This window comes from Monodelphis domestica, chromosome 5 (assembly GCF_027887165.1).
Source record: "Monodelphis domestica isolate mMonDom1 chromosome 5, mMonDom1.pri, whole genome shotgun sequence".
NCBI lineage: Eukaryota > Metazoa > Chordata > Mammalia > Didelphimorphia > Didelphidae > Monodelphis > Monodelphis domestica.
Genome location: NC_077231.1, coordinates 293,330,580 through 293,343,811, shown reverse-complemented (window position 1 = coordinate 293,343,811; position 13,232 = coordinate 293,330,580).

Here is a 13,232-nt window from a genome sequence, read left to right as displayed (position 1 = left end):
TAGAAATTCATAGCAGGCAATGTTTACAGATAAGGCCAATATTTCCACCTTGTTAGCTGTATTCTGTTCCCTTAGGGAAGTAGAGTGCTTTCATTTTCATTTTGCAGCAAGCCTGACAAGACAGAGAAGACCCGAGCTCTTTAAAATTATAAACAAGTAGGCTGGATAACAAGGGGAATGCTGAAAGCAGCCTGACCAACCGTCCCAGCTATTTTCAACCAGACAGCTCTTATGCCCAATATGCCAGTTACTCATCAATCTGAAGCCACATATAGGGATTTGAACTCTATGGGAAAAAAATTCTGCAAAATAGATTATGTGGCCTCAGAGAAATCAATGAGGCTTTATTTACTTTACAGGAGGCAACTCCCAGTACTACTGTGGCTACATAATGTGAAAAGAGCTTTTAGGATAAGTTTTAAGTGATTCTCTTTGGGGCATAAATGGGACTATGAAGTTACCAAGATAGCCCAGTGTTGTTGAGAATAGCTAAAGATCCAAAAGTGCTATCAGCTGGGCTCCATATGTAAACTAGCCAACCAAGTTTGTTACAATCATAAGAAGAGAGTAGGAAGAGAAAAGGAAATAGATGTATAAATGCTCAAGGAGAACAAATTCTAATAAACCAGCTTTTAAAAGTAGAATCATGTTGAAATGGAAAGGAAGATGGAGCCTAGTTATTTATGTTTTGCCACTGTAAACTTTCATTCTCAGAAGAGAAATTAGCTTGGTACTACTTGGCCCCAAAAGTCAGAACTAAAAGCCCTAGGTACCTAGAGGCAAGTCACTTCCCTCTCTGAACCTTAGCTGCCTCATCTATAAAATGAGAGAATTGGACTAGTTGTCCTGATTCCCTCTACAAGTTGATATTGATGATATTGTCATACCATGATCAACTCCCAGAATTAACCTGTGGTGTCCATAGAGTAGTGAGGAAAGCAGCCATATGGGAGCAGCAAAGAGTCAGGTGTAGGTATGGCACCTATTGGTTCAAAAAGCATGCCAAAAGCAGAAAGGAGCTTCAAAGGAAGTTACATCTTTTCTAAGTCAGAAGACAGAACAGAATGGGAATCAACAGAGAAACACCAAGGTTAACACACCTAGACCTAACGCACTGGAAAGAAGCCAGGTAAGTAAAGGAGGAAAACTGTCAACTAGCCTGCAGCCTACTTCTATATATCAAAGAGAAAGTCTGAGATCATGTCAGAAGCAGGAACCACCATGCCTGGGGACAGAAGCAAAGCCAAGGTCTGAACAGCAGTTGTGTCAGTCAGGTCTCAGAGCAGGATCTAGCTAGGCAGTGCAATGCACAAATTACTTTGACAAACAAGAGTCTGCCTTCTATCAAGCAAGTGAGCAATAAGCATTTATTATGTATTTCAGATACTGGGATAGGTGCTGGGGATACATAACTAAACAGTCTCTGTCCTCTGGGAGCTTTCTCCCACAGAAAACTGGAAAAGGCATGGGCGTATGCAAGTATATGTAGAATATAGGCAACATTACTACAAGGTAACTCTAATAAAGAATCCACAAACAAGGGGGGAAATGATGAAAGGGTTCATGAAGGATATGGCTCTTGAGCCAATTCTTGAAAAAGAAAATGAAGATTCCAATAAGCAGAGGTGAAGAGGGAATGCAATCAAGGCACTGGAAATAGCCAGCACTAAGATGGTAAGATGGGAGATGAAGCAATGTGGAAAACAGTGAGTAGAACTGATCTGACATTCTTTGACCTGGCCATTGGTTGAAGTGGCTAAGATTTCAGGACTCTGACCCTTGGAAGCATAGAGCTTAAGTCTCAGGAAACCTGGATTATTGGCATCCATTCTAAAGGACGATCTTTCAGTAAATGAATGTGTTCTGGAAACATTCCCTTCAATGATGATTTAGTAGAATTAAGATCAGGATTCCCCAAAACTTTGTTTCCCCCAAAATCACTAATTTTACTGTTCTGAAAACTTGAATGTTTTTCATTATCCATTTGCAGTGGAGGAAACATCCAGATTGTACCTACCCAAGTATAATTTCTGACAAATGAGACTGTTCTAATAAAACACATTTGGGGACACACATATGCATAGTCTCATCCCCAATTCCTTGCAAAGCACTGTTTGATTCAGACCTCAGCCTGTGAGGACAGATAAGAGCCTTTGAAAGCTTCCAGCTTTGAAAGAAAGTTTTTTCATGCCTTTAAATCATACTGCAATGGAATGGGTTTCATCAACGTTTCCCTTCCAATGACCTTTCCTATACCGGATGTGACATTTATTTCTAGCCTTAGAGAATGGCCCTGGCTTGGAGATATGGATTGCTTTGCTCATCAGTCAATCTACCCTCATGATAATTATGCAGGGGGGAGAGTCAGTGACATTGAATTGAAACAGAACATCAAAATCTCTATAGACTAGATCCCATCTGGTTTGCCATGATCTGGGTCTTGCTGTGTCCTCACTTCCATTCCCAAGATCACTGAGATTTCTTCATCACATCTGCATCAGTTTGTGACAAGTCTACAGTTTCTTTTGCTGATACTTACTTGGCTCAGAAAATGGTGATGGGGCCAGGCAAGCCTTTTTTCCCCTGTTGTTTCTTTCCATTGCATTGCCCACAATTTAATTTACTACAATGATCCATAATATTATCTCCGTTATTACCTGTTCTTGGACTCCCTGTTCCCTTTGGCTGTCACTCACAAAGTCATTAATCACAAAAGTACAGTGTGCCTTAATGGCAGAGACAGAGCATCCAACTGAGGGAGTTTCTTCTTCATTCTATTAACCATCCATTCCCACATTACTCAGGTCAGTCTATTGCAGACATGAACAGCCATGTTGCCTGATTTTTAAAGCCCAAATGACTGTCCAAGTAGCCATGCTGAAAGCCACAAAATCACTCTTCATTTTCCTAGTCCTTTTTGTCTTCCTATTTGCCTGCTGAGTTATATTTCTGAGCTAGATGGGCTTCTATTCTCTTTCCTGACTCTCTGAATCACCTTATTAATCCCTAGAGGTCATAGCTGTGGCCCATTCTGTACTCTGATTCATTAGGATGGGGATAGAGATATAGGAAGAAAGGCAAATAGGAAGAATGTTCAATAATTATAGAACTTTCATTATTTTTATGACATGTGAAAAGCCAGAGAAAGTCAGGACATTGACCTCATTTTGGGAATGGGACACCTGAGAAGTTCACCTGGTTTGTTGGAGAATACATTTTCCCACTGGGCTAAGTTTATTCAGCATATTTCTAATCCACCTATAACTCATGTAGCTGTATGTGTGACATTCAGTTGTTCGTCAGTTGTGGCTGACTTTTTGTGACCCCATTTGGAGTTTTCTTGGCAAAGATACTGGAGTGATCAGTCATTTCCTTCTCTAGCTCATTTTGAAGATGAAGGAACTGAGGAGCACCGAAGTTAAATGACTTGCCCAGAGTCATACAGTGGATGTCTGGTCAAATTTTGACTCAGATCTTCTTAATTCCAGATTTGCTGCTCAGTATATATTTATGTAAATATATAACTATTTGCCATGTATATATATATCAATATACTGTACACATGCATGTATGTACTTGTATTCTATTAATCAGAATAGTACAATAGAAAAAATTCTGGTGCTAGAGTCAGAAGATATAGGTTCAAATCCTACCTTTGAGCTTGAGAAAGTCACCTAACTTCTGTGACCTTAGTTTGTCGTTCTATAAAACGAGGGAAATCACCTAGATAATCTTCCAGCTCTAGATTTAAAATTCTATGAAATATTTGTGCATATAAATGTGTATATATCAATCTCAATTAAAATGCACACATATATTCATAATGACTTTATATACATATATAAAAGGTAGACATTTACCTACACATATATACATGACATATATAGTATATTGTATGATCTATAATATATAGTGTGTATGCTACATATGTATCCTATTTAATTAAACATAATATATATTATATAAACAAATAAAAATTGGATAAATATATATTATTGCTACATGTAGTATACTATATATAATACATATGCTATGTGACTATAGTAAATCTATACACTATGCATTTTTATATAGAAATAAATACATATGGGTATATTGTATATATGTGTATATATATAACCTGCACATATTGTCATTGAGATAAGTTTAAGGCAAGGTGCATAAGAAGTGCCTGTGTCCAAAGAATAAGGTAGTTCTTGGCTTGCAGAGTTCCCTCTCCTGTACTTGACCTTCATTTCATTCTCCAATTGTTTCCAAGGAGCAAGAAGAGATAGTGAAAATCAGACAGGTTAGCAACCCTGAGCCATTGATAGGTAATTGCCAGGCTATTGTGTAACTCCTTCCTGAATGTAGCCATCCATCCAAGGAGATGTGATCTTTATCCCAGCAGGAACACCCTGTCTGCAACTTAGTAGCTGAGTCATAAAGACTGTCCTGAGGCTCAGGAAGCTAATTGACTTCCTTAGAGGAGTCAAGGCTCATCTAGAGTGAAAAGTTAAAGTTTTTCTCTTATGCTGGATGAGTCAGTTGGGCCAGGTGATCTCTAAAGTCCCTTCCAAGGGCATGGATAGTAGACAGCCTGGCCTGGGGTTCGGAGGACCTAGGCTCAAATCTGTCCTCAGACATTTCTTATTTGTATGACCCTGGGTAAGTCATTTAATCTGAATTGCCTAAACCTTATGCTCTTCCCCTTGGAAATGATATAATTAATTCTAAGACAAAAAGTGAGATTATTTTAACTTAAAAAGAATAAAGTCTCTTCCTGCTTGAATAGTCTATTAAAATTCCATCTTGATATATCAGGCAGATAATTCTGTCTATAAATTATACTCGGCGAGATTTGCATGAGTCTCAAAAATGGTGAGTGATTTGCTAGTAGTCACATCATTGGGACATGTCATAGCAGAACTTAAGCCCAGGTCTTCCTGACCGGCATTCTCTCTCCTCTGAAAGACAATTACTTTGAAAACAAGATGGAATAAAGGATGAAACTGAACCTGTCATTGCATTCCCAACATCTCCATGGCAAGTTAGATTAATTAGAGTAGGAGCTTGAGCACTTGTGGAGTTGAACTGTTTCATAGAGACCTTATGGTGCCACATCTTTATACTGGTCACTTCCAACTAGATGGCCCATTGGTAGAGAGTTTAAATACATGCTTAGACACTAGTTGAACCTGACAGTCTCGATTTCCACAGATGTAAAATTATTATAGGATAAATACACCTATCTCCCAGGGGTATCAGAGGAAGATTAATTGAGATAACATTTGTAAACCATTTTTCAAAACTCAAAGAGTCAAATAAGTGCTAGTTCTTATTAAATGTTTGCCAGAACTCAACAGACATAGCCTATTTGTGGCTGTTCAGAACATGAGATTATACAAATCAGACATTAAACCTAGGAATTCTGGAGAACTGAAAGAATGAGAAAATAGCTAAAAATAGAGGATGGTCTTCAAGTTCAATCCTTGTTTTCCATAAAATACTTTTTTTAGTAAGAGATAATAACATATAAATGAATATATAAAAACAGAAGGCAAAAGGAACTAGCAGATCCTGCAAATCTGAGATTTCAGGATATGTCTTTTATGAAAAAGCAACTGGCCAGTTTGATAAATTCAGTCAACCATCCAAAAGCGAAGAAAAAGTTAAACAAGATCAATGATGTGATATTGGTCAAAACTCCACCTGTGATTTATTTAGTAGAACTTTTAAACTTTTAAATTGGTTATGTTGACACTGAGAAACCAAGTCTCCAAAACCTTTCTTAAATTTTTTTTCTTTTATTGATTTATTGTTTTTAAACCACCCCTCAATCAAATTCTTCCTTTTAAATAAGAAAAACAACTAAGTAAAACAAAAAAATGGAACAGTTATTCCCAACACTGCATGCAATATTCCACATCCAAAGTCCCCCATCCCTCATTTGAGAGAGAAAAAAAATTATCTGTTCTCTGAGACAGACTGTTATTCACAAGTAATCTGGGCATTTAACCTTGCTTTCATTTACATGATTGTAATCCTTGTGTATGCTGTTCTTCTGGCTCTGCTTTCTTCATTTTGTCTTATTCCATACTAGTCTTCTCATGTGTCTCTAAATTCCTCATATTTATCTTTTCTTCTGGCACATAAGATTCTACTACATGAATATAGCCATCTTTGGTTGGTCAACTCACAATTTTTATTTTTTTTATTTTATTTAATTGATTTAGAGCATTTTTCCAGGATTACAAAAGTCATGTTCTTTCCCTCCCCTCCCCCCTTAAGCCCCTCCCATATCCGATACACAATCCCACTGGGTTTTACATGTGTCATTGATCAAGATCTATTTCCATATTATTGATATTTATTTGCATTGGGGTGATCATTTAGGGTTTATAACCCCAATCATATCCCCATTGACACTTGTGATCAAGCAGTTGTTTTTCTTCTGTGTTTCTACTCCCACAGTTTTTCCTCTGAATGGGGATAGTGTTCTTTCTCATAAATCCATCAAAAAACTCTGATTTTTAAAAAGGAGTATTTAGTTTGGAAAATGAGGAGAAGGCATGGCATGATTTCAGTCACTGAATGTTTGAAATTTTGTTTTGGAAAGTATTACTTATCCTTGTTCATAATCTAGAATAACTAGTACTAGGAAATGAAAATTACAATGAGACAGATTTGAGCTCAAACTAAGGGAGATCTTCCTAAAAATTTGATCTGCCAAAGATGTAACAGGCTTCCAAGAGAAGTAAAAAGTCTTTTGTCAGCAGAGGTGTCCAAGTAGGGGCTAAACAACCTCTCATTTAATGCTTCAGTGAATCACTACTTGTCTCTTCCTGTGATATCTGTACCCCCAAAAAATGGCTGTATCATTAGATGTGATAGAAGGAATACCAGTGTAATAGCAAAAAAAAAAATGTTAAATCACTTCTAATCAATGTCTCTTACTTTGACAGTCTCATGAAACTGTCAAAAGATGGTAGGGCAGCCATATCCATAAAAGGAGACACAGGGGAAAAAAATGAATGAAATCGGAAGCTGAGGACAAAAGATTTGGAGACAGAAAGGACACAGTCCAGAAGGGCATATAAATTCCACTTTTGTTCAGCTCTTGATCCCTCATGCTACAGAAAGAAATTATTTATGACTGACAAAATAAAATTTCTGTATATCACAATAAATTGTTTTGTATAAATCATCAGATTCAAATTTAATAGATATTGTTTATAAACACCTTCTTTAGGCAAGGTGAATTTAAAGGGAACATAATATAAGTAGACCTTGATTTAAAGACAGGAAAAGCTAGATTCAAATTCCATATCTCTTTTAATTAGCTTTGTGGCAATGGGGAAGTTATTTAAGATTTATGCAACAGGACAGCTTTCTGGGTCTTAGCAACTTCAGGGAAGGAAATTTCCACACTGTGAGTTACCCCAGAATGATTACTTTCCATGTACATCAATTCATTGTATAATATTTTTGGAGATATAAGCCACTTTGGAAATCATCTAGTATAACTTTATTATTTTACAGATGAAAAAATAGGTCCAAAGAAATCAAATGATGTCTTATATTAGTATTATATACAAGGCATTATGCTGAGATCTAAGAATATAACATGTCTACAGATAAATACAAGATAAGGTGGGGGAAAGAGAGAGGCAGAGACAGAGACAGAAAGAGAGAGACAACAAGACAGAGAGAGAATTAGTAATACCAAGAAAGTCATAATTAAGGTGATGAGAAATGAATTCATTCAATCATGAGAAAGGATTTGCACAAAGGGACAAAGAAGATAGACAAGTTTAGGGAACAAGTAATAGCACATTTTAACTAGAATGTAAAGCACATAAAGGGGAGCAGTATCAAGTGAGGCTGGAAAGAGGGAAAGAAAAAAAGGAGAAGAGTATTTATTAAGCATCTACTGTGTGCCAAGCACTGTGCCAAGAACTTGAAAAATATCTCATTTGATCTCATTTGAAAAGGCAAGTGGGTGCAAATTAGGGAGTTCTTAAATCCAAGGCTTATTGATTTATATTGTATCTTACAGACAATAGGAAGCTACTGACCCTTTTTTGAACAGAGTAGTAACATTGTCAGACCTGATCCTTAGGAAGATGACTTTGCCAATTATGCAGTGGATAGATTGGAGAAAGGGGAGAATAGATATACATGATCCTAAAAAATTACATCTATATTCATTTTAATTGTATTATGTCTAATAAAGCCTATTAACCAAAAGAGCTCTATTTTTAATGTGTAATATTAAAAATCCTTTGGTAGTGTGAATAAAACCCTCATGATTTAGCTAGAATTAGAAATTTATCTTTTGTTTTAAACAGTTATGATTTCTCCAAGATATCATTTTGTCAAATATTATTTAAATATTCTAGTCCTCTGACACGCTCCCTTAATTAATTTGTAAGATTGTTACTCCAATTTGCTAACTGACCAAGATTATTCAAATATTACAGAGCATTTGGTACAAAAACATCTAGGAAGAGATGGAAGAACATCTTTATCCCTGCCTTCCATTCTTCATATGCTACAAAGCACTTTTAGTGAAAAGATAGTATAATGTGAATGAGAAAAGATGATTTTTCAAATGATATAAAAAAGAGCTTAGAGTTTGATATTCCTTTTCTTTCGAGGTTTGGGTTCAGAACTTGAGACCTTTTGGTCCAGGAGAAGAAGGAATAGCTGCTTCAGTGTCTGAGTCTCACTGAGTTTTCCTGCCTAGTCGTCCCACCCTTGACCCTAACCTAGAGTGTGTAGGCAGAAATAAAGGAAAAGGGCAAGCAGTATGTAGACACAGGCAGCCAAATGAATGCCAATCCAACAATCCAGGAACTTACCCTTGTCACTTGTAAGAGGCTGACAAATCCTTTATTAGAATCTCTTGGCAGCCCAGGCAAGGACAAAGTATATTCCATCTAGAGAAACCTGTTTGCTGCAAAGGGACAAGGGAGATTTTGCAGAACAAAACTTGCCTGGGTGTGCTTAGTGGAACGAGGATATATATACTCATATATTGAATAATTTTTTTTCTAAAGATTTACCTTCTTAATTATATTTTGCTAAGCTAATTGCAAAATTCATTTGCATTTCTTGAAAACACACCATCTGGGCAGCTGGGGAGTCTTCCCCAGAATGTTCTGGTCTCTGGAAATATGCCAGCCTGGGAACAAAAAGTAGCCAGAAAATGAAACCCACCAAATGAAAAACTAAAGTGATTGTGTTTTATCACTGTAAACAGTGGTAACGACAAGCAAAGGGAAACTGGACTATTTTCACTGCTATACTGTTTACCTTCTATTAAATTTTGCAGATGACATAAAATGTTAGCTACAGGAGTAAAGTGGAAAGACTCTGATGAGTTACAGGATCTGGATTTGAATTCTGGTTCTCACTTATCTCTTGAATTACATTGTACAATTTAATTGCATATTTCACAGATGAAAAAACTGAGGCCCAGAGGTAAAGGATTGCTGTGGGTCACATTACAACTTAGAAAACCACATATGTTTATATGTTTATTTTTTAAAATAATTTGAGGCATCTAGGAGATACAAAGGATAGCGCGCCAGTCCTGGAACAAGAAGGACTTGGGTTCAAATTTGACCTCAGACACTTCCTAGCTGTTTGTCCTTGGGTAAGTCACTTACCCCCATTTGCTTAGACCTTGCCCTTCCACCTTAAGAGTTGCTACTGAAATGGAATGTAAGGTTTTAAAAATAATAACCATAAATTAACATTTAAATCAGATGAGAGCTACATTTTAATCTGGTTCACACTATACTGGAGTATTGTACTCCACAGGCTGTATATTTGACACCCCTGATTAGGTGAACTCTACGGCCCCTTTACACATTAAATTTCTGGCTGGATAATCTCATCATACAAGGCACCAAGGATGCCTGGTACCTCAGTTCAGAAACCTTGAAAAGTTTTAGCATGTCTCTTAGAACTATCCCTTTCACATAATTTAATATGAAATCCCCTAAATGGAAATTATTTCAGATAAAAGAGGCCAGTTTTTTTGTTTGTTGTTCTTTTCATTATAATTCACTTCCCTTTATACAAGCACAGAGCAGTCATGATCTTCACTAGGTTCCCAAATAACTTAACCTCGAGGCCAATTTTCTCCTCCTTACAGCCCTTCGGTGTCTTCTTTCTCTAATTATGAGGCTCTTTTTAGATGTGTGCCTTCATCATTATGCATATCCATTTTTATACTTATTATTCAGCAAATTGTAAGCTTCCAAACAGCCCAGATCGCTTCAATATTGCTGTATTAAGGAAAATTATAATAGCCTATTGACTGCAACTCAGCCAATGATCCATTCATTATTCTGTCTCCAAGGCTAAGTTTGTAAAATAAAGGATTCGATTATCACAAAAGTCAATATAAGCAGTGAGAGGGAGAAACTAGTCACAAACCCAACCAGCTAAGACACATCTTTGTCCCCTTTAATAGACTGAGACCCTACTAGTTTCTGTTTGCTCATTCCTACGCTGTCCAGTGTCATGGAGGGGTTACTCACCCTCCTCTAAATATCTGGTGTCATCATAAAGAGAGAATCATTAAGGCTTCATTACAAAATTTCCTTCAACACTAGAAAGGTCAAGGGAAAGAATAAATTGGACAAGTGTTTTTCTGTAGGTAATCTGGATTCCAACCTGGCCCTTTCCTACCTCTCTAGTCTTTTTTAAAACTGTTTTTCTTTTATTACTATGAACTTGATAAGCATCAGTAAACATGAACATTTCCACATCAAAGAACAGAAAAAGGGTCACATGTGAAATTCTGACTATTACATACAATTTTTAAAACATATATATTTCTAATTTAACATGGTAGTTCTCCACTACTTTGCTTGTCAGGATCCCGTTCTGCATTTTCTTTTGCTCCCTTATTTGAATTTTTAAATGATTCACCAGAGCTCTTTTCTTTCTTTTCCAATATGATTTATCATTAACCTTCCTTTTTTCTTCAATTGTCTCCTATTCAACACGAAACTAATAAACTTAAAAAAAATTTTTTTCTCTCTGCCCACCCCTTTCCCTTCCCATAGAAGGCAGAGTTGTACATAGGTTTAACATATATAATTACATAATAATATTGCCTGCATCATGTTGTGAAACAAGACACATGATGCTTGTGCTAGAGACAAATTCATGGAGAAAATCAACTGAGAAATGGTATGTTTCAATTGATATTCGGTGTATGATGCTGGATGTCCTTTTCTGGCATGAGTCCATTGGAGTTGTCCTAGATCTCTGCCTTGATAAGTCATTCTCAGTTGATCATAATGCTTCATTGCAGTTACTATGTACAAGGTTCTCCTGGTTCTGCTCTCTTCACTCTGCATCACTTGATATGTCTTGCTGGGTGTTTATCATTTCTTATGGCATGATAGCATTCCATTACAATCACATACCACAACTCTTCTAGTCTATATATAATTTCCCTCCACAAATTCTGTAGTTCAGTCCTACTAGCTTAACTTACTATTTTGCACTCACGATGCTCCATCATACACTGGCTATAGGGCATTCTTACTCAGAAGTCTAGCTGTCTTCAACTTTATCTCTTGTAATCTAAAATTTTAAGAATCAGTCTAGGGACAGCTAGTGGATTGAGAGCCAGGCCATAAATGGAAGGTCCTGGGTTTTAAATCTGGTCTCAGAACTTATGCAAGTCACTTAACACCAACTGCCAAATGCTTGCCATTCTTCTCTTAGAAACAATAATTACTCTTGGTTCTAAGATGGAAGGTAAGGTCTAAAAAAATAATAGTCAGCCTATGCACCTTCTGCAAGAGGTCATTCATGTCCATCCTTTCCACAACTACTAGTACCTTCTCAGTCTTTTCACATATATGTATGCCTGTTGTCCCCCTCCATCAGAATACAGGGAAATTTCATGTGTTGTGGTGTCTCCAGAATAAGATACAGTTCCTGGTACTAATTCAGACCTAATAAAAATCTCGTTGATTGGTATGAATTTCAAATAATATGCTCATTTCCTAAAGTAGTGATTACATGTTAATCTGACTGACCTGTCCAAATCTTTTTGAAGCTAAAGCCATTCTCTTATGAGAAGTTGAAGGTTTTCTCATCTACCAAATGCGGAGGTTGAACAATTTAATTTCAAAGATCATTTCTTTTTTAAGTTAGAAGTACTCTCTTAAGAAACGTTAAAGGTTTGTTCATCTGTCAAATGAGGAGATCAGACAATATAATTTTAAAGATCATTTCTAGTGCTAACAATCTATGAAGATACAATTTCAAAAGTCTGAGATCTGGGATCTTGTCATAAGAGAACTCTTTTCTGAGGATAGATTCCCATCCATCAATAATTTATAGAGTTGTATGGGTCACAGACATACGATTTGCCAGTGGACACAAGGCCAGTAAATATCAGAAACAGGATTTGAACCTAGGTTTTCCTGATTCCAATCTCTTACTCTAATCACAAATTTATTTAATTCCTTCCCAATTCCATGCTACCAAGAAAATAATGGACATTGATCATGACATGGACAGTGGCTTTATAAGAAATAAGTTTTAATTTTTATGACAATATAATTAAACCTGTGAAGATGTAAGTTGTTTTTCATTTCTCTCCAAAGAGTCAATCAGTTAAGACTCACTTAACCTCTTAAAGAAGTCACTTATCCTCTTATACCCTAATCAACTCTCTCCCCACTGCAGAATATTTTCAATCTTCATTGGCATAATTTCCTCAGGGGAAAATTCCTATACCCATGAAAACAGAGATCTAGACCAAAAACTAAAATCAGATCGATCAACAAGCATTTATTAAGTGTCTATTATGTGCCTGATAACTATGCTAGGCACTAGTTATACAAAGACACAAATTATAAATTCCTTTTCCTCAAGGAGCTCACATTCTATTAAGTTAAATAATGTATACACAAATAAGAAAATACAAAAGAGATGCACAAATGCAAAAGAGATATTGATTCATGTAAATTTCCATTTCTGTGAATTTATCAAGTCTTCCTAGGAATAAATGAAATTCCTGCTTTTACTGTATTCATTTTTAATATATTTAAATGCTAATAAAGATTGATATACATATATATGTATATTTTTAAACAGTAAAAACAAAAATATACAAGTTAATTTCTTGGGGAAAGTCCTAATATCTGGGAGCAAGCTGGTCAGGAAAGGTCTCATGTAACAGGGAGCACTCTGTTATGTTTTGAAAGAAGCTA